This window comes from Bufo bufo, chromosome 6, assembly GCF_905171765.1.
Source record: "Bufo bufo chromosome 6, aBufBuf1.1, whole genome shotgun sequence".
NCBI classification, from domain to species: domain Eukaryota; kingdom Metazoa; phylum Chordata; class Amphibia; order Anura; family Bufonidae; genus Bufo; species Bufo bufo.
Genome location: NC_053394.1, coordinates 234,021,456 through 234,048,994, shown reverse-complemented (window position 1 = coordinate 234,048,994; position 27,539 = coordinate 234,021,456). Strand labels below are relative to the sequence as shown.

General features: G+C 45.3%; 1 protein-coding gene across 5 annotated transcripts in view; it reads left to right on the top strand.

The window, feature by feature from the left end:
* Positions 1-27,539, top strand: part of OGDHL (oxoglutarate dehydrogenase L) — a 218,539-nt gene that overhangs the window by 32,572 nt on the left and 158,428 nt on the right. Inside the window, exon 1 of one of the 5 annotated variants that reach the window (XM_040436479.1) lies at positions 7,914-7,988. The exons of the other annotated variants lie outside the window; for them this stretch is intronic. The gene's annotated coding sequence lies outside the window, so the exon portion shown is untranslated. Of the gene's footprint in view, positions 1-7,913; positions 7,989-27,539 lie in introns of those variants that run through there. 5 annotated transcript variants of the gene reach the window in all.

Below are 27,539 nucleotides of genomic sequence, written 5' to 3'. Positions count from 1 at the left end.
TAGACCAAATAAATATCCTCTCTTAGAAAGATGTAATTTGTCCAATAGGTTGTTGGATATTTCTATAATATTATTGATTTGTTATAAAATAAATGCTGTAATCACTGGTTACTATAATCTTCTATTACATCCAAGTCAGCCCAATAAATGTGCGCTTGCAATGATAAAAAGTTTAGCATTTATATGTATTTGTGGCGTTCTGCCATTTACAATCACTCCGTCCGGCTGACAGTTGATGTTAAATCTTGGATCCTCGTTGGCTGTTAGGACTCAAAAATAAAAAAATAGCCTTTCCACATTGGAATAATCGTTGCATGCAAACTGTGGATTATGAAAATATCTTTTTGCATTAGAATCCACTAAGTGGTGTGACAGAGACTGCACAGCCAGAAACTTGGCCACATGGAAGTTAAGCTTGTACATGATTGGACTGCTGGGCACCTGGGTTGATTCCTGGTCACACATTCTGTTAGTGATGGCAGTCGATGGAGTGGGGCAGGAAATGGACAGTGAGTAGTCTGTGTGGGAGCAGTAACTGATAATGATAAGGACACTGTACTGCATATGGATATAGCCTAGCTGCCACAATGGAGACCGGGAGAAGAAGGAAACTCTTGTTCCAGTAGCTGGCGGTCAGATCTATCTTCCTACAGGCAGAGGTGCACCTAGCCTTTCTGCTGCCTGAGGTGAAAACTGAAACGGCGTCCCCCCTTCCATGCCAATTTCTTAACCTAACCCCTTCCCTCCAGCGCTATTGTTAAAGACATACTTGGAAAACATTACAAACAGCGTAAAACAGCGCTACATGCCTCTTACATCTAGTGATGTCTCCTCTGATGTAGACGTTCGCTTTCTTTATCTTCTCCATTCAGACTAGACCACCATGATTATTTCTTTCAGCCATCTCTTGTCTCTGCAGGTAACAGTGCACCCAATAGTAATAATGCCCCTCATTTTGCCGTCAGACGTAATAATGCCCCCTAGTGCCCCCAGTAGTAATAATTATCCCTTTAAAGTGTGCCCCCTTATAATGTTTGCCAGTAAAATAATTCCCTCATTCAATGTTTGCCAGTACAAAAATGCTCCCTTATAATGTGTGGCAGTACTCTTCTGTGTTCCAATACTAAAAAATGCTCCCTTATGATATGTGCCAGTACAAAAAAAAGCCCTTTTAGAGGCCCATGTAGAACAAATGCCAGTACAAAAATGCTTCCTTACAATGTGCGCTAAGTACAAAACATGCCCTCTTATGTTCCTGTACAAAAAATGCTCCCTTATAACGTGTGTCAGTACAAAAAACTACCCCCTTTTAGTGCCCCAGTACAAAGAATTTCCCCATAGTGGCCCCCTTATAATGTGTGTCAGTACAAAAATGCTCCTTTTAAGGGCCACAATGTCCCCATAGTGCTTTCTCCAGTTACAAAATAATGACCCCCACCCCATTGTGGCTGAACATTGTGTGCTGCCAAATATAAATAACTCAAATACTTACTTTCTGCTGTCAGCAATGCAGACACAGACCTCTTCTAGTCTGTGCCCTGAGCTCTATGCAACCCGGCCCAGGCAGCGCGATAATGATGACACCAGCCTCTGATAGGCTACAGGAACTAGGACTGAAGCCTATTAGAGGAAATGATGGGCCAGGGAGACATTGCACTCGTGCCCCGTCGCAGCATTCAACTGTATTACTGTCCTGAGTACAGCGATGCAGATGAATATATAGAGATGAGCGTTTCCACAATGGAAGCAGACATTGCACATGGCCCTTCTGCTGCCCCCTCTACCTGATGCTGCCTGAGGCAATCGCCTCACCTCGCCTCATTGGTGGTGCACCCCTGCCTACAGGATCTCATGAACACGCCTCATATGCTGTAATAGACCCGTGGTGCCTACTTTTGAGTTTGAACACCCACAGCTTATTTCAATTCTGCAGATCTTGCACATGGCAATGCTTTTGTATACCAGCACTGTAAAGATTCTTGAACAGGGCTAGTGGCAGACGATCTCGGCTTAGGTCTGGCACATTTTGAGCCTGCACCCACAGTATCTACAAAATCACCAGTTCCTGAGGTGACCACAATAGATCTGGCCCTGTCAGTTTTTTGGAGGTTCTGGACATACATTACCTTTGCTTTTTTTGCTGCCACCACCCTCTTCTGATTTCACCTCCTCCTTAGCAACCCGATCCGGCTCCCAGGTGTGTCCAACACACAATCATTGTCATGACCAATCATTGGACTGTAATATGTCATTGTGGGGTCCTTGTCACCTCTCCCTCTTCCCTTCTCTGTATTTGTCCCATGAGCCACTGTCGCCACGGTTACCACTTCCCTACCACCATTGCCACTGTTGCTTCAGGTGCCACTGGTTCTATTATCACTACTGCCAACACAGCTATGCATTAGGTCCCCCACCTAAACCTCCTTCTCATGGCAGTCCAAATGCTGACTGTTCTCAAAAGTGAGACTATACACTATCTTGAGTATATTGGGTTTTGTTGCCTTTTCTTTGGAAAAAAGAAGGCACCTCACTAGGAGGGGGCAGTAAAGACAGAGATGATGCAACTGAAATACTTCTCTGGGGCTGCAAGGTGGAGATGCAAGAGGAATGTTGTGACCCCTGGCTCCAAAGCACAGTATCATACTCAGAGGTTACCTAAACATCATCTTGCTGTGAGTATAATAAGGAGTGAGCCATCCAGACCACAGTCTCATCCTCTTTATCGTCAATAATAATGTGGCACCTTTTGGAAGCGAGGGAGAACTGCAGTCTACTGTTACTACTACTAGCTGGACGGACGGTGATTCACTTACGGATTGCCCTACTACAGCCACTACAGTCTTTCATTTTCCACTCTTTCATTCACCAGACATTTTCTTATGTGGCATATACTGTATATGAAAAGTCACAGGTTTAATTATTAAATGGTACTAGCAAAACTGCATGTGTTTTTCTGTATTTTAAAGTCAGAGGCACAATGAAAGCCCCTCCCCTACTACAAACACACTGCTAACTGGTAGTGACAAATTACAACGGTAATACAATGAGTGGAAAGAAACTGGTATATCAATGCCGATACTGCACAACACATTCACTAATAATGTATAGGTATCTTGACGCAATACAATGCGTTACCTGAACCTGCTATATTAATGCACTTATTGCAGCACAACGTGTTCACTACAACTGCAGTTATCTTGACGTGTCATGTACTTAACCTGTATAATGGTTCAATAGTCTGAGACTATACATTCCTGTTTCTGGTCTTTTAATTTAAAACATAACTTTTATTTCCTATTATCAAAAACCTAAACAAAAACCAAAAGTGAAAAAATTTAAAAATACATATGGAGGGGTACTTTGATAGGGGTGCAAGTGTGTAGCGTACTATCACTTGGTGTAGAGGAATCTAGGGGATATTATTGTCATATCCACCTGGTGGTAGTGTGTAGTAGTCTATATGATTGTTATTTTATATTGTCTGCAGTGTCATCTGGCACCAAACTTCCTATAAACTAAACTACACACTATTAGCAGATCGACCGTAGGGGAATGCTCCTCGCTACTTAAGATTGTTGTCCTTCCTAGGACTTTATTATCTCCCCGGTCGATTGCTGCTAACTCCTCTAACTAATTATCTATGCTGCCCCTATCATATGAGCTTGTGCGCACAGCGTCTGCAGATCGCTGTGCTGATGCTCTAACTAATTATCTATGCTGCCCCTATCATATGAGCTTGTGCGCACTGCATCTGCAGATCGCTATGCTGATGCTCTAACTAATTATCTATGCTGCCCCTATCATATGAGGTTGTGCGCACAGCGTCTGCAGATCGCTGTGCTGATGCTCTAACTAATTATCTATGCTGCCCCTATCATATGAGGTTGTGCGCACAGCGTCTGCAGATCGCTGTGCTGATGCTCTAACTAATTATCTATGCTGCCCCTATCATATGAGGTTGTGCGCACAGCGTCTGCAGATCGCTATGCTGATGCTCTAACTAATTATCTATGCTGCCCCTATCATATGAGGTTGTGCGCACAGCGTCTGCAGATCGCTGTGCTGATGCTCTAACTAATTATCTATGCTGCCCCTATCATATGAGGTTGTGCGCACAGCATCTGCAGATCGCTGTGCTGATGCTCTAACTAATTATCTATGCTGCCCCTATCATATGAGGTTGTGCGCATAGCGTCTGCAGATCGCTGTGCTGATGCTCTAACTAATTATCTATGCTGCCCCTATCATATGAGGTTGTGCGCACAGCGTCTGCAGATCGCTGTGCTGATGCTCTAACTAATTATCTATGCTGCCCCTATCATATGAGGTTGTGCGCACAGCGTCTGCAGATCGCTGTGCTGATGCTCTAACTAATTATCTATGCTGCCCCTATCATATGAGCTTGTGCGCACAGCGTCTGCAGATCGCTATGCTGATGCTCTAACTAATTATCTATGCTGCCCCTATCATATGAGCTTGTGCGCACAGCGTCTGCAGATCGCTGTGCTGATGCTCTAACTAATTATCTATGCTGCCCCTATCATATGAGGTTGTGCGCACAGCGTCTGCAGATCGCTGTGCTGATGCTCTAACTAATTATCTATGCTGCCCCTATCATATGAGGTTGTGCGCACAGCGTCTGCAGATCGCTGTGCTGATGCTCTAACTAATTATCTATGCTGCCCCTATCATATGAGCTTGTGCGCACTGCATCTGCAGATCGCTATGCTGATGCTCTAACTAATTATCTATGCTGCCCCTATCATATGAGGTTGTGCGCACAGCGTCTGCAGATCGCTGTGCTGATGCTCTAACTAATTATCTATGCTGCCCCTATCATATGAGGTTGTGCGCACAGCGTCTGCAGATCGCTGTGCTGATGCTCTAACTAATTATCTATGCTGCCCCTATCATATGAGGTTGTGCGCACTGCGTCTGCAGATCGCTGTGCTGATGTTCTAACTAATTATCTATGCTGCCCCTATCATATGAGCTTGTGCGCACAGCGTCTGCAGATCACTGTGCTGATGCTCTAACTAATTATCTATGCTGCCCCTATCATATGAGGTTGTGCGCACAGCGTCTGCAGATCGCTGTGCTGATGCTCTAACTAATTATCTATGCTGCCCCTATCATATGAGGTTGTGCGCACAGCGTCTGCAGATCGCTATGCTGATGCTCTAACTAATTATCTATGCTGCCCCTATCATATGAGGTTGTGCGCACAGCGTCTGCAGATCGCTGTGCTCATGCTCAATTTATTGCCCTACCATAATCTTTAAAATACATTAAAGACACAGCTCCACCGACATGTTTCACCGCTAAAAGCGGCGTCTTCAGGGGAAATGGAGCCACAGCTAACACGAGTGTTTGCTATGAGAAGTCCTATATACGCATAGGGCGGATCTTTACAATCACTAACCTATGAGTGTTCCCATTTCGCGTTCGCAGACATCTTTTAGGGCCAATCATATCCGTATCTCAGATTGCGGTGTCAATGTTATAGACCAATCCAAAGACTGGTTATGCGCATGCGTTAGAAACTTAGAATATTTAGAGTACCGACTGTTATACGCGCATGCGCTAAGACTTAAAGAGTTCAAGATCTCAACTCACACGGTTTATACGCATGCGTCAGGAACTTAGAATAATTCCAAGTTCCGAGATGTTCAGGGCGCATGCGTTAAAACTTAGGAAATTCAAGATCTCTACTTGTGCCAATACGCAGACGCAAGAACTTTATCCATATTATAGATTGCAAAGATTTATAGCGCATGCGCTGAAACTTGGAAATGTCACTATCCCCATCTACATAGTCAGTACGCATGTGTTGGGAACTTAGAATTAATCCCAGTTCAAAATACTAGTAACGCATGCGCTGGGACTTAGAATACTTTGAAACGTATATACGGAGAATGCATTTAAGAAGGTAGAGTTTACCCAGCGCATGCGCTGAAACTTAGAGAGTTTTTATATACAATATATATATATAATATTGTGCAAATGCGTGGAGTTATCCAAAAATTGCAAACTTAGAGAGTTTTTTTTTTTAAAATATGTGATATTGTATAGATGTGTGGAGTTATCCAAAAATGCAAATGCAGTAACTAACTTATTTCAGAGGGTAGGACATCCACAACGCATGCACTAGAACTTACAACATTTTGGGGATATACACATCGTATTGCGCAAGTGCGTGGACTTATAATTTTTACTTTGCATTGGAACTTTCTCCAGATATCTCTATTATCATCGTCATAAGTTGTATACTATATTCATCATAAAATTTGGATATTGTTGCCCTATTACTTCTCAACGTTCTAGTTTTTTGCTACTTTTTTACTGGTAGTATTTTTAGTAATTTCTTTTTAGATTTATTAAAAAAGAGAGAGAAGCATTATCAATTTGACTATAATCCCAGCAGATAGAGCCTGGGGAGATTCCTCTCCCTTGCACTCTTCATATGAACGCTGTAAAGGAGAACCCTTCATTTAAGCCATTTGGACTCATGGTATTAAGCCTTTGGATCCAACGTGCTTCACACTGTAGGAGCTTCTTGTCTAGATTGCCTCCTCTAGGGCCCAAACTTAACTTCGCAATACCCCAAAATCGCAGGACTTATATTTTATTATCATGTACATATTTAATGTGTCTCGCGATCGAGGTATCCTTGCCCGTCTCAATTGAGCTCAAATGGCCTGAGATGTACTTAACCTGTCCGCGCTCACGTGGTGAGTCCAACATCTCTAATGCAGCGCCATCAGCATCACTCCATTAACGTGGCAGCAAAGCCTAGTGCGGCTGATCGGTCCAATCAGGCTCGGTGGTGGCGTCAGCATGTTACCTGAGATTGGTCTTCCTGTCTCACAAGCTTTGTTGTATGCTCTCTAGATTGCGTTTCTCTGCACTGCTGCCTGTTTCTGACCTTGCCTCTGTCTGCTGAATTTGCATCTGACGTTATCCCCCAGGTTTGACCCTACTTGGTATTTGACCCTGCATGTTGTCTCTCCTTTGGTTCTGTGACATGAATTTCAGGTTTTCACTGTTTGTCTAAGGTCCAGTTTACCCAGTTTAGGTCCTGTGCACTTAGGCTAGGGACCTTCACCCAGTTGTGGGCTGCTATTTAGGGCAGATCGCCCCCAAGTAAGTAGGGACAGCGGCATGGGGGGAGTTCAGGCCTGCATTGTTCCCTAACACGACAGATGCAATACAATGTGTTAACTGAAACTGGTATATTAATGCAGTTATTGCAGCACAATATGTTCACTCAAATTAACCCTTTCACCCCCAGAGGTCTTTTCATTTTTCACTCCCTGCCTTTCTGGGGGCCATAACTTTTTTATTTTTCCATTCACATAGCCGTATGAGGGCTTTTTCTTTACGGGACAAGTTGTACTTTGTAATGGCACCATTTAATAGTGCATTCAATGTAGTGGAGAGATGGAAAACATTTCCAAATGAAGTGAAATTGGAAAAAAAATTGAATTCCGCAACAGTTTCGTTTTTACGGCATTCCCGTATAAAATGTGTTGCTGTGTTTGCTCTTACAGTTTACACAACTTCTGACCTAGCTTCTCTAGATTTCCTGACTGGTTAAACTTGATATAGAACCCTGTTGGAGTAGGACAGACAGACGTGGGGATTAGAATGGCAGCCATACTGGTTGTCACCCATCTACTGCCTGTATTCATTACTATACAGATGACTAGGATACTTGAGGACATGACACACCATGGACTTCTGCTCTGGACAACCTCCGGGTGACAGCCTTTATGCTTAGTGCCCTTTTAAATGGCCGCCGCCCGTAGTCTGCACACTTCAGTACCGAGGACAGCGACTGCTCGTCTAGTGTCTGCCCTGGCCCCGCCCCGTAGCCCCGCCCACCCCTTCAGTGTTTACGCCGAGCGCCCGTCTTTATGACGTCACCGAGGCTACACTAAGGAGCGCTCCACCGGGACTGCCCGTATTATCACATGAGCTGCCGTCAGGTAACTGCGTCACCCGGAAATTATAGCAGGGCGCTCTGGGACACCCGCCACGGCACTGTAGCCTGTGACCCTGTCAGTCGCGTTCTTCACTGGGGGGAGCAGTACTGGAGGTGCTGTAGGAGTGTTGTAAGGCTGGACGCCTATAGAAGCCATATTACCCGGTGGTGTCAGTGGCTTGTAGCCATAGGGATGCAGAGGTTCTTGTTACAGCTGGTGCCCTCTGCAGTGTTGGCCCTGGTACACAATGGCATCATAGTGGCTGGCATCTCTATAGCTCTGCTCATCGGTGTATTTCATGCCAGTGTTGGTTGTCAGGCCATGCCCTTCTGACGCTTCACTTTTCACATCCCATGAAGACTTAACATGGCGCCGGTTACTTGCGTAATTTTGCTGACGGGTGCACTTTTATTTGATAAATTTCACTTATTGCACATCAGGTGATCCCTTTTATCTAATGCCACACAAAACAGAGAGAAATTTAAAGGGGTTGTCCAAGTCTAGAGATGAGCGAATCGAAGCTGACAAAGTGGAATTCGATCCGAATTTTAGGAAAAATTTGATTCGCAACGAATGTGAATTTCCTAGCGCTTCGTGGTACTCTGGGAAGGCGGGATCACCCAGATTGACATGCCTCCATGCAGCCAATCAGCAGCCAGCCCTGTGATGTCACGGTCCTATAAATACAGCAGCCATTTTAGATTCTGCCATTTTCCAGCGTTCAGAGTGCAGGGACCGACGTGTGAAGGTGCTAGGGACAGCAAGTGGAAAAAACATCATTTTTAAAAAAAAAAAAGACAGAAAAAAGGATTTATAAGTGCAGGGAAAGGATAGGAATCATTTCTCAGCATCTTAGTGCAGGGAGAGATGTCAGAAGGTGCTAGGGACATTGATAGGAAAGTGATTTACAAGTGCAGGGAACAATTATTTGGGGATCCAAATAGCCATTAGACAGCTCTGTCATTCCATCTTTTTGTTATTGGGCTGCAAGTATTATGTTGGAAAGCCTTAGTGGCTTATATCTTAGTATCTCTAGTATCTTCTATCAATACTACAAGAAAAATATATGCGCATTTTACTTCTGCAGTTATTTCTGGTGAAAGCGTTTAGTGGCCTATTTCAGTACAAACAGAAAAATGCATCCTCAGTTCACATTGGCAGCGGTTATATGTGCTGAAAGCATGGCTGGGAGTCAGCAGGGTGGCAGCAGTGGGAAGTCAGGGCCAAACGTGCCCGGGGTAGAGCACCTGCTTCGTAGCAGCCTACCTACCCGGGAAGTAGTGGTGAAGGGGTTCACAGAAGTAGTGGCGGTAGCAGTCAGTCAGTGCGGCGGTTATATGAGGTAAAATCTTTATTGAAGTATTTTGGTCAAAAAACAAAATTTATTCAATGTTCAGCGCTGCGGTTATATGCGGTAAAATCTCCATGATGTCTCTATGATAAATCTGCAGCGTGGGGGCCCCTTGTAGCTTCTACACACTTTCAAAATAATCCTTCAGCGGAGCGAATAGATGCCGGATGACCGGGACGCTCCATGACCTTCCCAGGAGCTGCTGTCATGAGCAGCGGTTCATTTCTGAGATTTCTGTATAGTGCGAGGGTAATCTGAAGACCCTTTCCATCTCCGTGCTCTATTATATGTGGTAAAATCTTTATTGACGTATTAAGGTCGCAGTTATATGTGGTAAAACCTTTTGTGACGTATTTCGGTGGAAAAACTAATTTTATTCAGTGTTCAGTGCTGCGGTTATATGCGGTAAAATCTCCATGATAAATCTTCAGCGTGGGGGCCCCGTGTGGCCCTTCAGCGGAGCGAATAGATGCCGGATGACCAGAACGCTCCTTCCCAGGAGCTGCTGTCGGGAGCAGCGGTTTATTTCTGAGACGTCCGTATAGTGCGGGGGGAATCCGAACACCCGCTCCATCTCCGTGCTTCGTTATATGTGGTAAAATCTTTCGTGACTATTGTCCGTGTAAAAACAAATCTTATTCAGCGTTCAGCGCTGCAGTTCTATGCGGTAAAATCTTTAGTGACGTATTACAGTGGAAAAACAAATCTTAGGCTATATGCACACGACCGCAAATTGCGGCTCCGCAAAACACAGATGGCGTCCGTGTGCGTTCCGCAATTTGCGTAACGGCACGGACAGCCTTTAATCTAACTGCCTATTCTTGTCTGCAAAGTGCGGACCAGAATAGGACATGTTATATATATTTTTTGCTGTCCGCATCTTTTGCGGCCCCATTGAAGTGAATGGGTCCGCATCCAAGTCGAAAAAACTGCGGCTCGGATGCGGACCAAAACAACGGCCGTGTGCATGTAGCTTAATTCAGCGTTCAGCACTTTAGTAATATGCGGTAAAATCTTTTGTGATTTATTTTGTTGGAATTCTTTTTTATTCAGCGCTGTAGTAATATGTGGTAAAATCTTTATTGAAGTATGTCCGTCAAAAAACAAAATTTATTCAGCGGTCAGTGCTGCGGTTATATGCGGTAAAATCTTTAGTGATGTATCTTGATGAACTTCGCGACTCTTCCGGGCTCAAAGCTATCTTGACGCTTTGTCTTGTCATTGTCTGTAACTACTAGAGGCCTGTTCATGCCAGGCAGGTTCCCCCAGAACTATCTTGGTCGATCGACACTCTGTCATTGTGCCACTCTGTGACCTACTCATGCTGCTGCCACCTCCAGACTTGATCATTATGCCACTCGGTGGCCTCCTGATACTGCTGCCAACTCCAGAATCGGTCCTTGTGCCACTAGGGGGCCTCCTCATACTGCTGCCAAATCCAGACCCTGTCATTGGACCACTCTGTGGTCTCCTCATGCTGCTTCCACCTCACCACTATGTCCACTCTGTGGACTTCTCTTTCTGTTCCCACCCTCCCCACTTCATGACTGGTCCATCATCATTTATTTGACCCTTCTGATCTGTCAGAAGGAAGGAAAAATGAGACACACAATGGATCCTCTCTGTGTAGCAGCTGTAAGGCCTGTATGAGAATTGGCTTATGATTTGGTAGACAAAAGCAGGAGTGGGTACAAAACACAGAAGACATGCAAATATTCCATTCATGTGTCATCTCTGTTTTGGATCCACTCCTGTTTTTTGGGGCATTATCAATACTGATGGATTACTGACCAAATGCTAACCTTGTGAAGGCGGCTGCTCCACAGACAGGATCTGTTTTTTGAGAGGTTATTGTTCTCACGGATCAGAGGAAGAGCAAAATAATCAGTGACGTCAACACAAATTTGTGTAACAAAATGGTAGGGCTCACACTGCTCACAATGGTAGGGTGCTCTATTAGGTTGGGAACCCAAAAACCCAGCCCTTAAAAATGTAAGTGATAAAAAGGAGAATATTTCTGGGCACACCACCTTCTGGACAATGTATGTCAGCACGTCTTATATGGTAAAAACTGTACAATTTATTTGCATAAAATAAATAACCCACAATGCTTGTTAATTATTCATCCTCAACTTTTTGGAGTGTTCAGCGATTGTGGAGGATCAGTAATTAGCAACCAATACCCCTATTATACAATATGCGGATGTATCTTCTCGGATTCATAATTCATACACCTAAAGGACTCAATCCCAATTCATCAACATGATTAAAAATATATAAAAACAACGAGGTCCATAATTGAGGTATAATAGACGCAATTTGAAGCGGTTATATCACGTTCATATACTTCAGATGTCAGTATTTCACTGATTTGGTCCCCAATATTCCACTGTTGATGCCAAGTGTGGTGGTAAGTCTTTACACACAGCGCATTACTTTGGTAGCAGTTTACCTAAATGGTCGTGCTGGCAAGTAATTCTAGGTGTCGCTTGTAATGCTACGTATCTCTTGTATAGCGCTCGCACTCGCAGAGCGCTTGAGCAATGAGTGCTGTTCAGATGATAACAGACAAAAACAGGTAGCGCTTCTATTGTAAGGGCTCATGCACACAAACATATTTTCTTTCTGCTTCAGTTTGTTTTTTTGCGGACCGTATGCGGAACCATTCACTTCAACTCATCCGCAAAAACAATGGAAGGTACTCCGTGTGCATTCTGTTTCCGTATGTCCTGTGGGGTTTCGCTCTGGCAGACAGGATTAGCGGACGCAGTATAGAGGCAACAACAAGTTCTTTGGATGAAACAGTTCAGTGTTTTATTCACACTTTAGGCAAGTGACAAAACAAGCAGTCATATTCAAACAAAAAGTCACCTTGCAGTGTTGGTGGTAATTCACACAGGTAACAAGCCTTCATCCAGACACAAGGCTCCCAGATCCCAACACAGAGACACGGCTTCTAAACCCAGCTGCCTATTTAAGGACAGCCAGGTGCTGCCAAAACCCGGACCGGCACTTAAAATCTGGTCCGGTATTTGACCTCACCTGGCTGTAAATCAGCCCAACAGCATATGCTGGGAGGAAAATACCTGTTTTCCCAGACAAAACCTCTCACTGTGTCAGTCCGTTTTTCCGTTCCGCAAAAAAGTAGTGCATGTCCTATTGTCCGCAAATTACGGTCTGAGGCCCCATTCAAGTCAATGGGTCCGCAAAAAATACGCACACGGAACACATCCGTATTTCATTTTCGGATCCATACTGTAGAAATGCTATGCCCAGCCCATATTGCTCATGTGTTTGGTAATTAATAAGTTACTGTTTGGTTTCCGTATGCGATAATTTTTTTTGCGGATCGGAAACTAATACGAATATGTCTTGTGGAATAACGGAACGAAAAATGACTTAAATTAGAGAAAAAAAAAAGCTCCGATATGGAACAACAGATCTGTGAAAAACCGACCTCAAAACAACAACGGTCGTGTGCATGAGCCTTAAGGCCTCTTGCACACGACCGTATGGCTTTTTCAGTATTTTGCGGTCCGCAAAAAATACGGATGATGTCCGTGTGCATTCCGTTTTTTGCGGAATGGAACAGCTGTCCCCTGATAGAACAGTACTATCCTTGTCCGTTATGCGGACAATAATTGGACATGTTCTATCTTTGAACGGAAAGGCATACGGGAGTACCTTCAGTTTTTTTTGCGGATCCATTGAAAGGAATGGTTCCATATATGGAACGCAAAAAATGGAACGTAAACGGAAGAAAAAAATGTTCGTGGGCAAGAGGCCTTAGCGTACTTTCACACTTGCAGCAGAGGATTCCGGCAGGCAGTTCCGTCTTCTGAACTGCCTGCCGGATCCGGCAATCCAGACTCAAACGAATGCATTTGTGAGACTGATGCGGATCCGTCTCACAAATGCATTGCAATACCGGATCCGTCTTTCCGTTTGTCATCCGGAAAAATGGATCGGGTATTTCTTATTTTCTCATTTTTAAAGGTCTGCGCCTGCGCAGACTGCAAAACCGGATCCGTTTTGCCGGAACACTTTGGGCCGGATCCGGCATTAAAGGGGTTGTTCGGCATTGGGGACATTGCTCTAATAGTACAAGTGTGGCATAGACATTACATACAAGCAGGTAGTACCTTTGGCACAGATTTCTGCAGCCCCGTTTTCATCTCTGAAATTCATGGCCGGAAGTTACTGTTTTCTTCTCCTCATTGACGTACCGGGTCCCTTGCAGGCAAGCAAAGCTTCCTCTTCCGCTGCTCAGGGAGCCCGGTGACATCACTGGCAGCATAAGTAATTTATGCAGAGTGGATGGAGGGGCGGTAACTAGGCTGGCCGACATCGTGCTAAGCCCTGCCCCTGCAGTCCGGTGACGTCACCAGGCAAGGAGCTTTAGAATGAATGGAGGTGAATATTGATGAGAGGGCGGACTTACAGCGGAGCAGAGAGACAGCTGTAACCACCTGATGCTGCGCTGCCCCAGGACCCACAGGGCAGTGCAGCCGGAAGTTAGGGAAAGATAAACAGATATATAATGACCGTAGGAGCCACATAGAAGGGGCGAAAATAGCTGAAAATATATGGAGGCCTTTATTTAGATTGTGAGTAAACGTGTTTTTTTTTTTTTTAAACATTTGGTCCCGGACAACCACTTTAATGCATTACAATTGAAATGAATGCCGGATCCGGCATTCCGGCAAGTGTTCAGTATTTTTGGCCGGAGAGAGAGCTGCAGCATGCTCCGGTATTTTCTCCAACCAAAAAACGTAAGAGAGATTGAACTGATGCATCCTGAACAGATTGCTCTCCATTCAGAATGCATTAGGATAAAACTGATCAGTTCTTTTCCGGTATTGAGCCCCGAGGACGGAACTCCATACCGGAAAACAAAAACGATAGTGTGAAAGTACCCCAAGTCTGTATGATTCAGCGCTTACCTGTAAGTTGATGCCTGAGACGTCAGTGGTTCTGAGACTTGCTGATGTAGCACTTTCCTTGAAGGATGATTAAAATAAAAATCTACGGTGAGTTGGCGCGGGATAGGCTGTGGGGCTGTGCATTCACCCCTGCCTTATCTGTGTTGCGTCACCGCTTTTACTGTTCACCGCTATCGCCGTATTACTGTTCGAACATCCAGCGTTCCTCCCTGCAGACACTTGTTTATTCGTCCTGCTGCGCGCCAAGCACTCCTTTTGTTGTTTCAATAAGCGTTTTCTTCAACTTTGTTGATAATTGCTCCAGCTGTAGTTTGGCGTAAAGTTCTTTAAGAAGATGTCGACATCAGGTATACAGAGACATATAGTATCGCTAAACGCGTTTTGGAGCCTCTGCTCCTTCCTCAGTAGCTATATGTCACTCGCCAGATGTCTCTGTATACCTGATGTCGACATCTTCTTAAAGAACTTTACGCCAAACTACAGGAGTGAGCTTCTTCTTGGCGCTAACAACGACCTGTAAGGCTGAGTTCATACTTGGGTTATTTGGTCAGTTTTGCGACGAACCGGCTGAATCAAATTTTTAAAAAATTCGCTCCTCTCTATTGACCCATTCTTAGGATAGGTTATCAATATCAGATTGGCGGGGATCCGACACCCGGCACCCCCGCTGATCAGCTGTATGAAGGGAAGGCGCACGCCATGCCAGCACTGCCTTCCCTTCATTGTTTACCTACCTGCTGTCGCCGCAGGAGCGGTGTGCTGGGGTAACTACACCTAAGGCTACTTTCACACTTGCCTTGTCAATTCCAGTATTGAAATTGGGCAGAGGATCTCATTACCGGAATTAAGTGCATCCGTTTTGATATCGCACAACAGGATGCATCCGTTCCGTTAGAATGCGGTTGTGTGAAATCAAAACGGAAAAAAGTTTTTTTAGGCTCCATAAAAAATGGATCCATCACCATTGGTTTTTGTCAATACCGGAAAACAACAACACAAGTGTGAAAGTAGCCTAAGCCGTCCCATTCACTTCTATGGGACAGCTCCTTTTTATTCAAGTGTATGAGAAAGAGTTGTCCCCATAGAAGTCAATGGGCCGGCTTCTTGTAATTACACCTGCTCCCCGCTGCGTTTGAGATGACGAGCAGGTAAACAATGAAGAGAAGGCTGTGCTGAAGGTAGGTCATCAATAAAAATAACTTGGACATCCCTTTTAAAGACTTGGGCTGGGGCTACACGGCAATCATGGCTGACACATATGTCCGCTGTATAGAAGGGCAGCCATTGAACTGAATGGGGATGTATTGGGACTTGCAAGTTGCCTTTTTGGATTTTTTTGCAATACAGAGGACGCGGCAACATGTGACCCCTTCCCCCCGTTCGGCCATGTAGTCCCAACCATATACTGGGACACACACACACACCCACACACTCTTCAGTCAGGAATTGTCATAATAAACACTGACAAAAAAAATGCCCCCAGATAGAAACGTCAGATTGCTGTAAAACTCTGCATGCAGTTGTGTCTCGGGCAGATATGTAAATGATACAGGTATGGTCTGATTACATACTGGGTCTTTTTACAAGAGGGCATAAAATTGCTTCCCCCGCTGCTCTCTAAAAAGCCTCTCAGAAGCTACTTTTGAGTAGTGTACCTCTTTGTGAGAGATTGTTGACTGTTAGACATGTCTCTATGACATAGACATTTTGCCCAGTTGACAGACTTTGAGAGGCTGTGCATCATTTGTTTGAGAGAAGCAGGATGGTTTTCAACAATTTGCCCACCATCCAGGCTGTACTAACCTAGATGTTGGGAGCAGTGGTTATGTGAGGGCACACGGTGAACAGGCTACAGATAGCCCAGACAGACCATCACCAGTAGAGAGGATGGTTTGATCTGCCAACAAGCACGAGCAGCTCCTACAGTTTCATTATCAACCGTCCAGACACAGGTGGCACCTTCATTGCACATCCTTGTCTGTGACCAGACCATTTCCAGGCACTTAGCAGAAAGAAATTTGGAGTCATGGTGCCCATTACATGTTCTGCCCATTAACAGCCAGTCACCATAGCCTTTGATTGCAGTGGTTTCGTGAATGAGAAGCCGACACTGCTATGCTACTGAAACCATCTTAACCGACGAATCCAGGTTCTGTTTGGGATTCCACAATGGACAGGTTCTAGTATGGAGGCCTCAAGGTGAGCGCTTCAATCCTGCCTTTGGCTGTGGAACGACGCACTGTCCCAACTGCTAGTGTGTTGATCTGGGGATCCCTAGTAGTGATATGAGGGACACTAATGATATGTGCAGGACATCCTGTGGCCACATCTGTTGTCTCTCATGGCAGGGCTTCCATCTGGCATTTTCCATTAGGATAATGCTCACCCATGCACAGCAAGGGTTTCCCAGGAATGTCTCCACTAGACTGTCTTGACCTGCCCTGTCACCAGATTTATTGCCAATCGAGCATTTATAGGAACATCTGAGATGTCAACTTCGGCAACCTACGAGTGTGCAGCATCTACAGCCCAACTGTGACATTGTGTGCCGCAAGATACCATAATGAACCTGTATGCCTCCACACCCAACCATATCTAATCTTGTATCCAGGCTAGAGGAGGCCCAACAGGTACTAGATCCTCCTTTCAATTGTACCTGCACTCGAGTGAGGATTAATGGGCATTTCTGCAGCATAATCCGCAATGTCTGACAGTGGTTTTTGGTGCGGATTAGGCTACTTTCACACTGGCGTTTTTTAATTCCGTTTGTGCGATCCGTTTCAGGGATCTCACAAATGGTTTAAAACAGATCAGTTCACGGATAAGGATCCGTTCAGAATGCATCAGTTTGGCTCTGTTCCGCCTCCATTCCGCTCTGGATGCGGACACCAAAACGCTGCTTGCAGCGTTTTGGTGTCCGCCTGACAATGCAGAGCCAAACATATAAGTCAATGGGGACGGATCCGTTTTCACTGACACAATATGGTGCAATTGAAAACGGATCCGTCCCCCAATGACTTTCAATGTAAGTCAGGACGGATCCGTTTTGACTTAGACTTTTTTTTAAAAGAATAATGCAAACGGATCCGTTCTGAACGGATACAAGCATTTACATTATTGGTGCGGATCCGTCTGTGCAGATACCAGACGGGTCCGCACCTAACGCAGGTGTGAAAGTAGCCTTAGATGCAGTTTTGCGGCAGAGCTTACCCTTCTATTGAAAAGGGTGAAATCCGCAGCAAAAACCATCAACAAAATCGACGTGCAATTTAATTTGAAAACCGCACGGCAGGTCAATTTCCACATGGAAAAAATCTGCAAAGTGTACATTAGAATAGTGTAATCTCATACACTTTGCTGGTGCTGTAATCTGTGTGGAAAAACTGCACGTATTCTGCAACGTGTGCAGGTGGTCCAAGGGTGCAGATTTACGTGCTTGAAATCTGCACTATTTATTGCCTTTTCGGTGCGGATTTGATACTGATTTCTGCAGATCTCATCCTTCCATTGAAGAGGGTGAAATCCGCACCAGAAAAAAGCAAGAAAACGCAACATCAACAGACATGCAGCAGATTTCAAAATCCGCAAAGCAGGTACATTTTTGCACCTAAGAAAAAAGGAAAAAAAAAGCAAAGTGCGCCTGAGATTTCTCTAATCTCATACACTTTGCTGGTACTGTATTAGTTCTCCTGCATGTGACCTTATCTGTTTTTGCAGTCCGCAAATCATGGGATATCGCCAAAGAGCCTGTCCCCATTTATTTTTTATTTTTCTTACTCCCTCACAAATGTCCTATTCTTGTCTGTAAAATGGACAATAGGACATGTTCTATTCTTTTTTAGGGCTGTGATACTGAGTTATGGGTGTGCTGTCCATATCTTTTGTGGCCCCGTTTAGATGAATGGGTCCTCATTTGATTTACAAAAAAGCGGATCAGATGCTAACCCAAACTACAGCAGTGTGCATGAGCTCTCACACTACGAAATCCGCAGCGTGTAATCACTTACATGTATCATCATTACATTCACATTCTAACAACTCCTCCTTGTTGCGTTATTTTTGGTCACCTGTTTCATCCCCGCCACTTTCAGTGATGACATGTTCATATACTCTACATGACCACAGCAGCCAGTCACTGGTCTCAGTGCTCATGTGCCATAAGCCAGGATTTTCGCATTTAACTCTATAGCTGTGTGAATGTAAAGGAGGTTTGGAGTTTATCAGAAAAACCCACCACCTTGTAGGCCGAGGTCTGTGCATTGGTGCTAGGTGTAATGACTGTGCTCTTTTTCCTAGCAGTGTATATCGTATCAGCTGGGTGCACTAGTCAACCTGTTCACGAGAAGGAACTTTATTGGTATCTGGCTTTCTAGTATGAAGAGTTACTCGTTGTGAGGACTCATTTCTTAGGCCAATTTCTTGTGGGAAAGTACGATTGAGTCAAATACCTGAAACTGGAAACCCACCTAACTGACATGGAGCTAGGTGGGTACGTTCACATGACTTCAAGGTCGTATGGAAAAATCTGCCAATGGGGCTACCTGCCACAGTTTCCATGTGGAATCTGCGTCCAGCATGCTCATGTCCACTGAGAACAATAGGACACAAATTTGACGTGGTTTTCTTTCATATTTTGGTGCAGAACGTGCGCTGAAATCCTGTAAAAAAAAGCAGCTGTCTGAGCATCCCCTGCCTGTGGGGACTTTCAGTCAATATTTGCTGTAGTACTCCATGATGGAGCTGGAGCCCAGTAGCTAAGGTGGATTTCATTCACGCTTTGCACCACTCCTTTTCGCATGCTGTTCTTTGAGCCACGCCAGAAATGGTTCCAGAAGAAATCCGAAATATAAAGGAAGGGCTTCTTCAAACTCCTTCCTGCTGGATCCAGTACTGGCTTTGGCTAAAAACTGCTTAAAATACTACAGTAGTGTTTTAAAAAAGCCATGTGTGAATCCCCTCTTAAGTCACGCAAAGCATTTTTTATATAACAAAAATAAAGTAATTGAATACCGTATGTAGTAATATATTTCTGATACCTTCTGAGTTATTTTGTATATCTTCCTCCATGTCATGCTTAGGGGAACCTGATACAAGGTTAGTGCAGGGCTCAAGATGGTGACCCCGGTCTTGTCGCCATTTCCAGCTAGCACCACCACACCTCCTAGCGACCAAGCACCGTGCGCTCATGGCACTTGGTGCTGGGCTTTAATCTGAAGTGCCGTACATGTATGATACATGGGTGCATGTTTACAAGCAGATTTCTCACACAGATTTCTCAGCGTTAGATTCGCAGGTGTAATTTGTGGATTGTGTTGCTGTTTTTGATGCGGATTTGCCCTGATCTCATCCTTTTCATTGCATTAGGGTACAGTGTGCACTGGAAATCCGCAGAAACAATTGACACGGCAGGTCAGTTTATGCACAGAAAATATAGCTTCGAAGTGTACAAGAGATTTGTCAAATCTCACCCCGTTTGCTGGTGCTGTATTACACTGCGTTTATTTATCATTAAAATCCGTGTGGAAATATTTTGCGTGACCCGCAATGTGTGCAGGTAGCGTTAGGGTGCCTTCAAACACAGCAGATTTTGAGGGTCATTTACTATACTAAAGTACACCTAAATTAGGCATATTTCAGGCGCAGATGGCGCAGCGGTTAGTTGCTCCACTATCTGCGACTTCGCCCCACTCACACCAGGTCTAAAATTGTGGGTAGGGAAGGGGGTGGGCCAGCAGGTCCGTCTAATGCATCATTTTCTATGTCTGGTTCAGGAGAAAATGGTCTAAATGTAAGACGGCTGCATTTAGAACTGGCGCTGGATGCGGAGAGGTCTGCGCCTCTTCATAACTTCGGCGGATCCACAGCCAGCACGGGGCCTTTATTAAGACCGGCCGGTCTTTGTTTCTGAAAATCAGTTCCATTCATCTGAATTGGATTGTTTTGGTGGCAAACACATTGATTTCTGAATGTAATGGCACCCTAAAGCTCCTGCTTCTGCAGTGACAACTAGGACCCCAAGATGATGAGAGAAGCCGTTTATAGCCACATAATCGCTGGGCATAATCGGGCAGATTTTTTTTGTTTTTGGGAGAATTCGCATCACAGTAAAATTTTCCATTCTTCTGATCTGTCAGAAAAACAGAACCCCCCCCTAAAAAAAAAAAAATCTAAAAAAATCCTGTAACTGTGCATCAGTTTGGCATCCGTTTTAGCAATTTCCATCTGAAATCCTTTTTTTTAGACGAAAAAAAGTACTGCATGCAGGACGGAAATGGCTCAAACGGATGTCAGATGTGCATAACTGGGCCACTACCCCCCCCCCCTTTCCTTCTTGGCCAGGCACATTCAAATTTTTTAAATCTTTTTTTTCCAGTGATAAATGGGACTTAATTTTTGTCATTTTTATGTATTTTTATACCTGGAAAAATGTAAAAAAAAAGAGGAAAAAATTGTCTGTTTTAACATTTTACATTTTTTTTAATAGCACAAAATGCAACAAAAATATATACACTGCCTGTTCAAAAAAAGTCTTTCATTACAGCACGCATTCGCTGTGGCATTGTTTCGATAAGCTTCTGCAATGTCACAAGATTTATTTACATCCAGTATTGCATTAATTGTTGCATTCATTTTTCACCAAGATCTTGCATTGATGATGGTCTGACTGTTGCGCAAAGCCTTCTCCAGCACATCCCAACGATTCTCAATGGGGTTAAGGTCTGGACTCTGTGGTGGCCAATCCATGTGTGAAAATGATCTCTCATGCTCCCTGACCCACTCTTTCACAATTTGAGCCGATGAATCCTGGCATTGTCATCTTGGAATATGCCCGTGCCATCAGGGAAGAAAAAATCCATTGATGGAATAACCTGGTCATTCAGTATGTTCAGGTAGTCAGCTGACCTCATTCTTGGAGCACATACTGTTGCTGAGCCTAGACCTGACCAACTGCAGCGACTTTTCTTTTGGACAGGCAGTGTATTTTTAATTATATCCTCTTTCATTGTGATATAGCAGATATATGGGTAATGGTCACCAGGGTTGGGGCTAGAAAGTCAGTGTTGGTTAGCAGTTGCGTTTATTATTTTTTATATTTTCTATTTTATTTTACACGCTGTACCCCTTATGAGGTCATACATGACCTTTTAGGTGGTATTTAACATTATATTGTTTTTATTGCTGATTTCTCCTGTACCTGGGACTGACGTGTTAACTTCAGTTAGGGTACCCGCACATAAGTGCGCGTGAATGCACATAAGATCTGCACAAATTTCCATGCGGATTTATGTGCATTTTTGCATTATATCCGCAATTTCTAATAGTGTTTTTTGTTGTGGATTTGATGCAGTTTTGCCACAGATCTCGCCCTTCCATTGAAAAGGGTGAGATCCAGAGCTAAAACTGCAGACATAATTGGCATGCTGTGGATTTGGAAATCCGCACGGCACGACCGGGTACCTCCGTTGATAGAAGCTCCTAGTGCTTTCTGAGGACTCCAAGCACTCCACTTGACACCGTACGCACTGCAGACCCCACGAACCGCCGAAGCTTGGTTGAGGTCTCACCGTCTCCTACCCACCCTGGACCTACGACAAGGCTCCAGGCTCCAGTGGGTGAACCTCTCCTAAAACCAGAGAGCAGGAACAGCTCTTAAAAGAGCTAGTAGTTATAGCCAGGGGAGTATAGCAAATCTCCCAGCGTATAGCAATCCACTGCGTCGATCAGTTACCCAAACATCAGCCTCAACATGATAAAGGGTAAAACAGGAACACTTTATTGAGGGCTACCCGCCCGTATTTATGCAGGTCCCCATCTGGTGTACACGCCCCTAGGGGACCAGAAGGAAGACTGTGACACAGGACAGATACGTAGCACTCAGGACACAACACATCCCCACAATGCATCATGGTTTCCTCCTCTCTGCCCTGGAGACACCCGAGGAGTAATTCAATTATCTCTCAGGACAAAGGGAAATCGCCAATACACATGTGGATTAGAGTTGTTGCGATACCAAATTTTTGATTCGGTTTCGATACCATGAAAAAGTATTGCGATACTCGATACCATTCGATACCACGCGAAAAAAATAAACAAAAAAAGCCATGTGCATTCCTCATTTTTAAAAATGGCGAATCGCGCAGTTTTTATTTTATTTTTTCTGTTCCGGCATTCACCACCTAGATTTTTTTTTTATATTTTAATAGTTTGGACTTTTCTGACGTGGCGATGTAATATGTTTATTTATATATTTTATATGTGAAATTGGGAAAAGGGGGGTGATTTATACTTCATATTTTAGTGTTTTTTTTTTTTTTCACTTTTTATTTAATAACTATTTCCCCCCTTAGGGGCTAGAACCTGGGATCTTTCATCCCTTTTCCTATTCACCCTGATAGATCTCTATCAGGGTGAATAGGACTCCACACTGTCCCTGCTGCTCTGTGCTTTGTGCACACAGCATCAGGGATGTTACCATGGCAACCAGGGCTTCTGTAGCGTCCTGGCTGCCATGGTAACCGATCGGAGCCCCAGGCTTACACAGCTGGGGCTCCGATCAGAAGCTGCCACTGCACCACCAATGAGGGGGAGTGGAGAGGTCCCTGTGGCCACTGCCACCAATGATTTTAATACTGGAGGGTTGAGAGGGGCCGGCGCACTGTGCCACCAATGATTTTAATGGGATGGGGGGATTGAGAGGGGGGGCACACTGCACCACCAATGATTTTACCCCTTTATACAGGAGGCGGGTACTAGCAGATCAGCGGCAGTTAACTGCCGCTGATCGCAGCTCCCTGTCAGGGGCAGGGTGCCGGCAATGCGATTCTGCTGCCGGCACCCGCCTCCTGTATGTGTTAAAGACTGACTACTGTATATGAGTCCAGACTTTCACTATTAGGCCACACAGAGCGGCGCCCAGCGATGTCTCAGCACTCACCATTTAGTCCTGGGCGCCGCTCCGTTCGCCCGCAGTGCCCCATTACTGTCTCCTCTCCTGCTCCACATGCTGCTGATTACTATCGGAGCGATGGGAGGAGACATCAGCTTCACTAGTGGGCGTTCCTTCTCCCTGGCTGTAGCGCTGTCCAATCGCAGCGCAGGGAAAAGGAACGCCCACTAGTGAAGCTGATGTCTCCTCCCATCGCTCCGATAGTAATCCTATCATTGGTGGCGCAGTGCGCCCGCCCCTCCTCCGCCCCTCTCTTCTCATTGCCGCCCCTCCTCCACCCCCTCTCTTCTCATTGCCGCCCCTCCTCCGCCCCTCTCTTCTCATTGCCGCCCCTCCTCCGCCCCTCTCTTCTCATTGGTGGCAGCGGCAGCAGCACAGGGGGAGGGAGGACAGCTTCCTTCTCCCCGTGCTGCTGAGAGAGAACATGAGCGCGCCGATAGCAGCGCGCTCATGTTCAGAGATACTAGACTGCGCAGAAGCGCAGCCCAGTATCGAAAAAACGGAAATCCCGGTATCGTATCGATACCGGGACAAAAGTATCGATTGGGTATCGAAATTTCGATACCCGCAACAACCCTAATGTGGATACAACAGGACAGGAATCACCACCCAAACACACAATGTCACACCCCCACAGCAAACACAGACATTTAACATATTCCCAGATAGCTCAAGTCTGAGTGCATATCATTAGGTGAATGGCACTCAGAATACACAAATACAATAAAATTAGCTATCTGGGTACCCTCACATAACAAAATACAATTGCAAAGACAGATTTAAAGGGCTTCTGTCAGCCCACTAAACCGTTTTTTTTTTTTTGCTTAATAATAACCCCTACACTGCGATTTATCCATACATAAGTAAAATAATAATTTTGGTTCAGTAGAATTTGCTAAAACCCTATTTTTATAATATGTAAATTACCTTGCTACCAGCAAGTAGGGCGGCTACTTGCTGGTAGCAGCCGCATCCTCCGATGGTAATGACGCCCCCTCTGCTTGTTGATTGACAGGGCCAGCGGACGGGATCTTTCTCCGCTGGCCCTGCCTGTTTTCATTCAATATCTGGCGCCTGCGCCGCGGCCGTACCTATCTTCAATCGGCGCAGGCGCACTGAGAGGCGGCCACTCACTCGGCCGCTTCATCCTCAATGCGCCTGCGCCGGGTGTAGATGTGACGTCATCGGCGCAGGCGCATTGAGGGTGAAGCGGCCGAGTGAGTGGCCGCCTCTCAGTGCTCCTGCGCCGATTGAAGATAGGTACGGCCGCGGCGCAGGCGCCAGATATTGAATGAAAACAGGCAGGGCCAGCGGAGAAAGATCCCGTCCGCTGGCCCTGTCAATCAACAAGCAGAGGGGGCGTCATTACCATCGGAGGATGCGGCTGCTACCAGACAGTAGCCGCCCTACTTGCTGGTAGCAAGGTAATTTACATATTATAAAAATAGGGTTTTAGCAAATTCTACTGAACCAAAATTATTATTTTACTTATGTATGGATAAATCGCAGTGTAGGGGTTATTATTAAGCAAAAAAAAAAAAAAAAACGGTTTAGTGGGCTGACAGAAGCCCTTTAAGCTGTGCGGCCGGTCTGTCTGCTCCTTTAAAGTTAGTATGGGCCATAATCCTGAGGCAAGAGACTGGTAGCCAGGCCCCTCCGAAACCCAGTGGCGAGGTTGGTTTCGCCACAATAATTGACATGCTGTGGATTTGGAAATCCGCACGGCAGGTGAATTTCTGCAATGTGTGCCGGTGGACTTAATGGTGGAATACAGCCCCCAAAGAGGTTGTACAAGCTGCTTAGACCAAGCAGTCCCCTGGCCACCAGTAATAATGTGATCGCTAGGACCGCAGCAGGAAGCAGCATTTTCCTGATCTGCATAGTGATAGAAAAACCAGCTCTGCCTTCTCTAAGGGGAGGTCGCCTGTCACTGACAGCCAGCATCCTGCTTTCATAGCTGCTCAGTCTGCAAGGACATTCAGAAACTTACTTGTAGAGTTAAAGGGGTTATCCAAGACTGAATAACCCCCCCACAATGCCTGGACCTGCGATACTGAGCAAACTTTCCTAGTCGCCGACACCGGTTTCCTTCAGGATCGCTCCACGGCCATCTTTGCATCTCCCCTGCGTCAGTGGGGGGATGCAGTCAATAGCATGCCGCTGCAGTCACCTGCTCCCCTTGCATCATGTGTGACATCACATTGCTTTTATAATGCACTGGTGTACCACTGCATAGTCTGTGACACAGTGTAATAGACATACAGTCATTGCAGGCCTAGGAGGCTCTGTTAGGGCCCAGCTGTCATGACAACGCATCGGTCCCCTATGATTGTGTTGGATGGTGATAGGGAGCTTCTGTGTAACTGCCTTGATGCCATGGTCCCTATCGACTGCGGCATCCAGGTGTCACGAGGGTATCAAGAGCCACGTCTGACTCCGTTATACCCGGGGTCAGGAAGTCGCAGCGGGTGGCTGCGCGCTCTATATCTAAAGATCATGGTGTTTCTTAGTTATTGTTTTCTGTGTTTGCCTTGCTATCCTTTTTGTCTCTCTCAGGGATCCGTAGCTTCTCCTCCTCAGCTGTTCCTTGTCTGCCACTCCCCTACCTCCTTATATTCTCCCCTCACACTTCTCTAGTTGCCAGTTATAGAGCTTCCTGCCTGGACTTCTATACTGACCCACTGGAGTGGTTAATCCTGGTTGTTGTTCCTGTGTGCTACCCTCCGGATCCCTGTTTGGCTTATTGTTGTCTCCTGTTGTCGCCCACCTGGGAATATATGTTGAGTCTGTGTTGTCTGTCCTCCCCTTGGTGTTTTCCCTTAGAGTTAGTGGTGCGGACTAGTGTTCCCATCGCCCTGTTCACTACCTAGGGCTCAGCTCAGGGAAAGCCAGGGCTTTAGGCACGTGATCGGCGTACGGGTGAGGAACCCGTCTAGGGACGTCAGGGCAGCCAGGTGCCAGCCGCCAGGTGAGTCAGGGGTCACCATCTTCCCTCTCACTTGGGCAGGGCCTTCCTGGTTCCCTCCCTCTGTGTCACGTATGTGATAGCCACGCCGACCGTGATACCAGGGAGTTAAGCGGCTCACGTGGTGTAATCTGCAGAATGTATCACTATATAATGTATCTGTCAGGAGGTAGAGAGGACAATGTTCTGTAGTTCTCTAGAGGGGTCAGTGGCGTATTGATATAGTATATATGTCACTATATCTGTACAGATTTCTATGGTCCATGTGATAATACTGTAGATGATAATAAGTGATGCCTGCTGGAGGGAACGGCGACATCTGCTGGTGACCTAGGACATGTGGCGCTCTGTAGTGCCATTGTTTTTAGAATACAGACCCCTTTTGTTAAAGTGATGATTTTGCCAGTGTAGTCTCCCACCTGATGCGTCATGTTCCTCCTAGGGCCACATTTGTGTTGAGCGCCCACGGTGATCATCGGGCACTAAAAGGGCAAAATAATTGAATTAATTTGATTAACCGCTCATCCCTATCTGCTGGTGCTGGAAACATTGGATGGCGCTCCGTCCTCTGTGCAGTGGCCATGCCGGCGTTCAGCTGCAGTAACCAGTACCACCCGCTACTCGGTGGCTGGTTGGCATGGGTGCGGGGTGTCATATTCCTATCAATCTGGGGAAAGAAATATGGAGCTCTGCACACAGAAAGTCATTTGATTATAGCAGTAATTATGTACGTGTTTAAATCTGCCAACGTTTTATTTGACTCCTAAATGTCATTTTTAGTCGTTTATTTCCTGGCATCAATGCACGGCCTGGAAAAAGATGACATAGGCACCCGGTTTCCACTTGGACCTACCTGATCATCTTTTGGCCCCACTTAGTTAAGATTTGCTGTGCTGTGGGTTGAGCTGCTATTCTTTATCCTAATAAATATGTTTCGTTTTATTATTTTGGGCACGTTATTACTGAGAAATTGAAAGCATTGCCAGAAAATTGTTTAATAGAATTAAAATGTGAAAATGGATATTTTGGCAGTGCTGTGCTCCATATATAAATCAGAGGCATTTCATTACTGCAGATGGGTCATCTTCTAGTAGCAGCATCATTTATAGCATTGTTTTTTTTACAAGTTGGCAGTCAGAGGAGCATATCATTGAGTGAAGATCCTTGAACATATACTGTATCAGAGAGCATTAAAGGGGTGTCCAACATTTTTGCAGTAATCAGGGAGACAATCAAGGTTATAAAACTAATTTTTAAAACTTGACTCAGCTTGTAAAAGTTCCTGCCTTCCAGTGCTACAGATTTGGGCCTTGTCAAACCGGCAGTGATGACATCACGTCCATCGCTC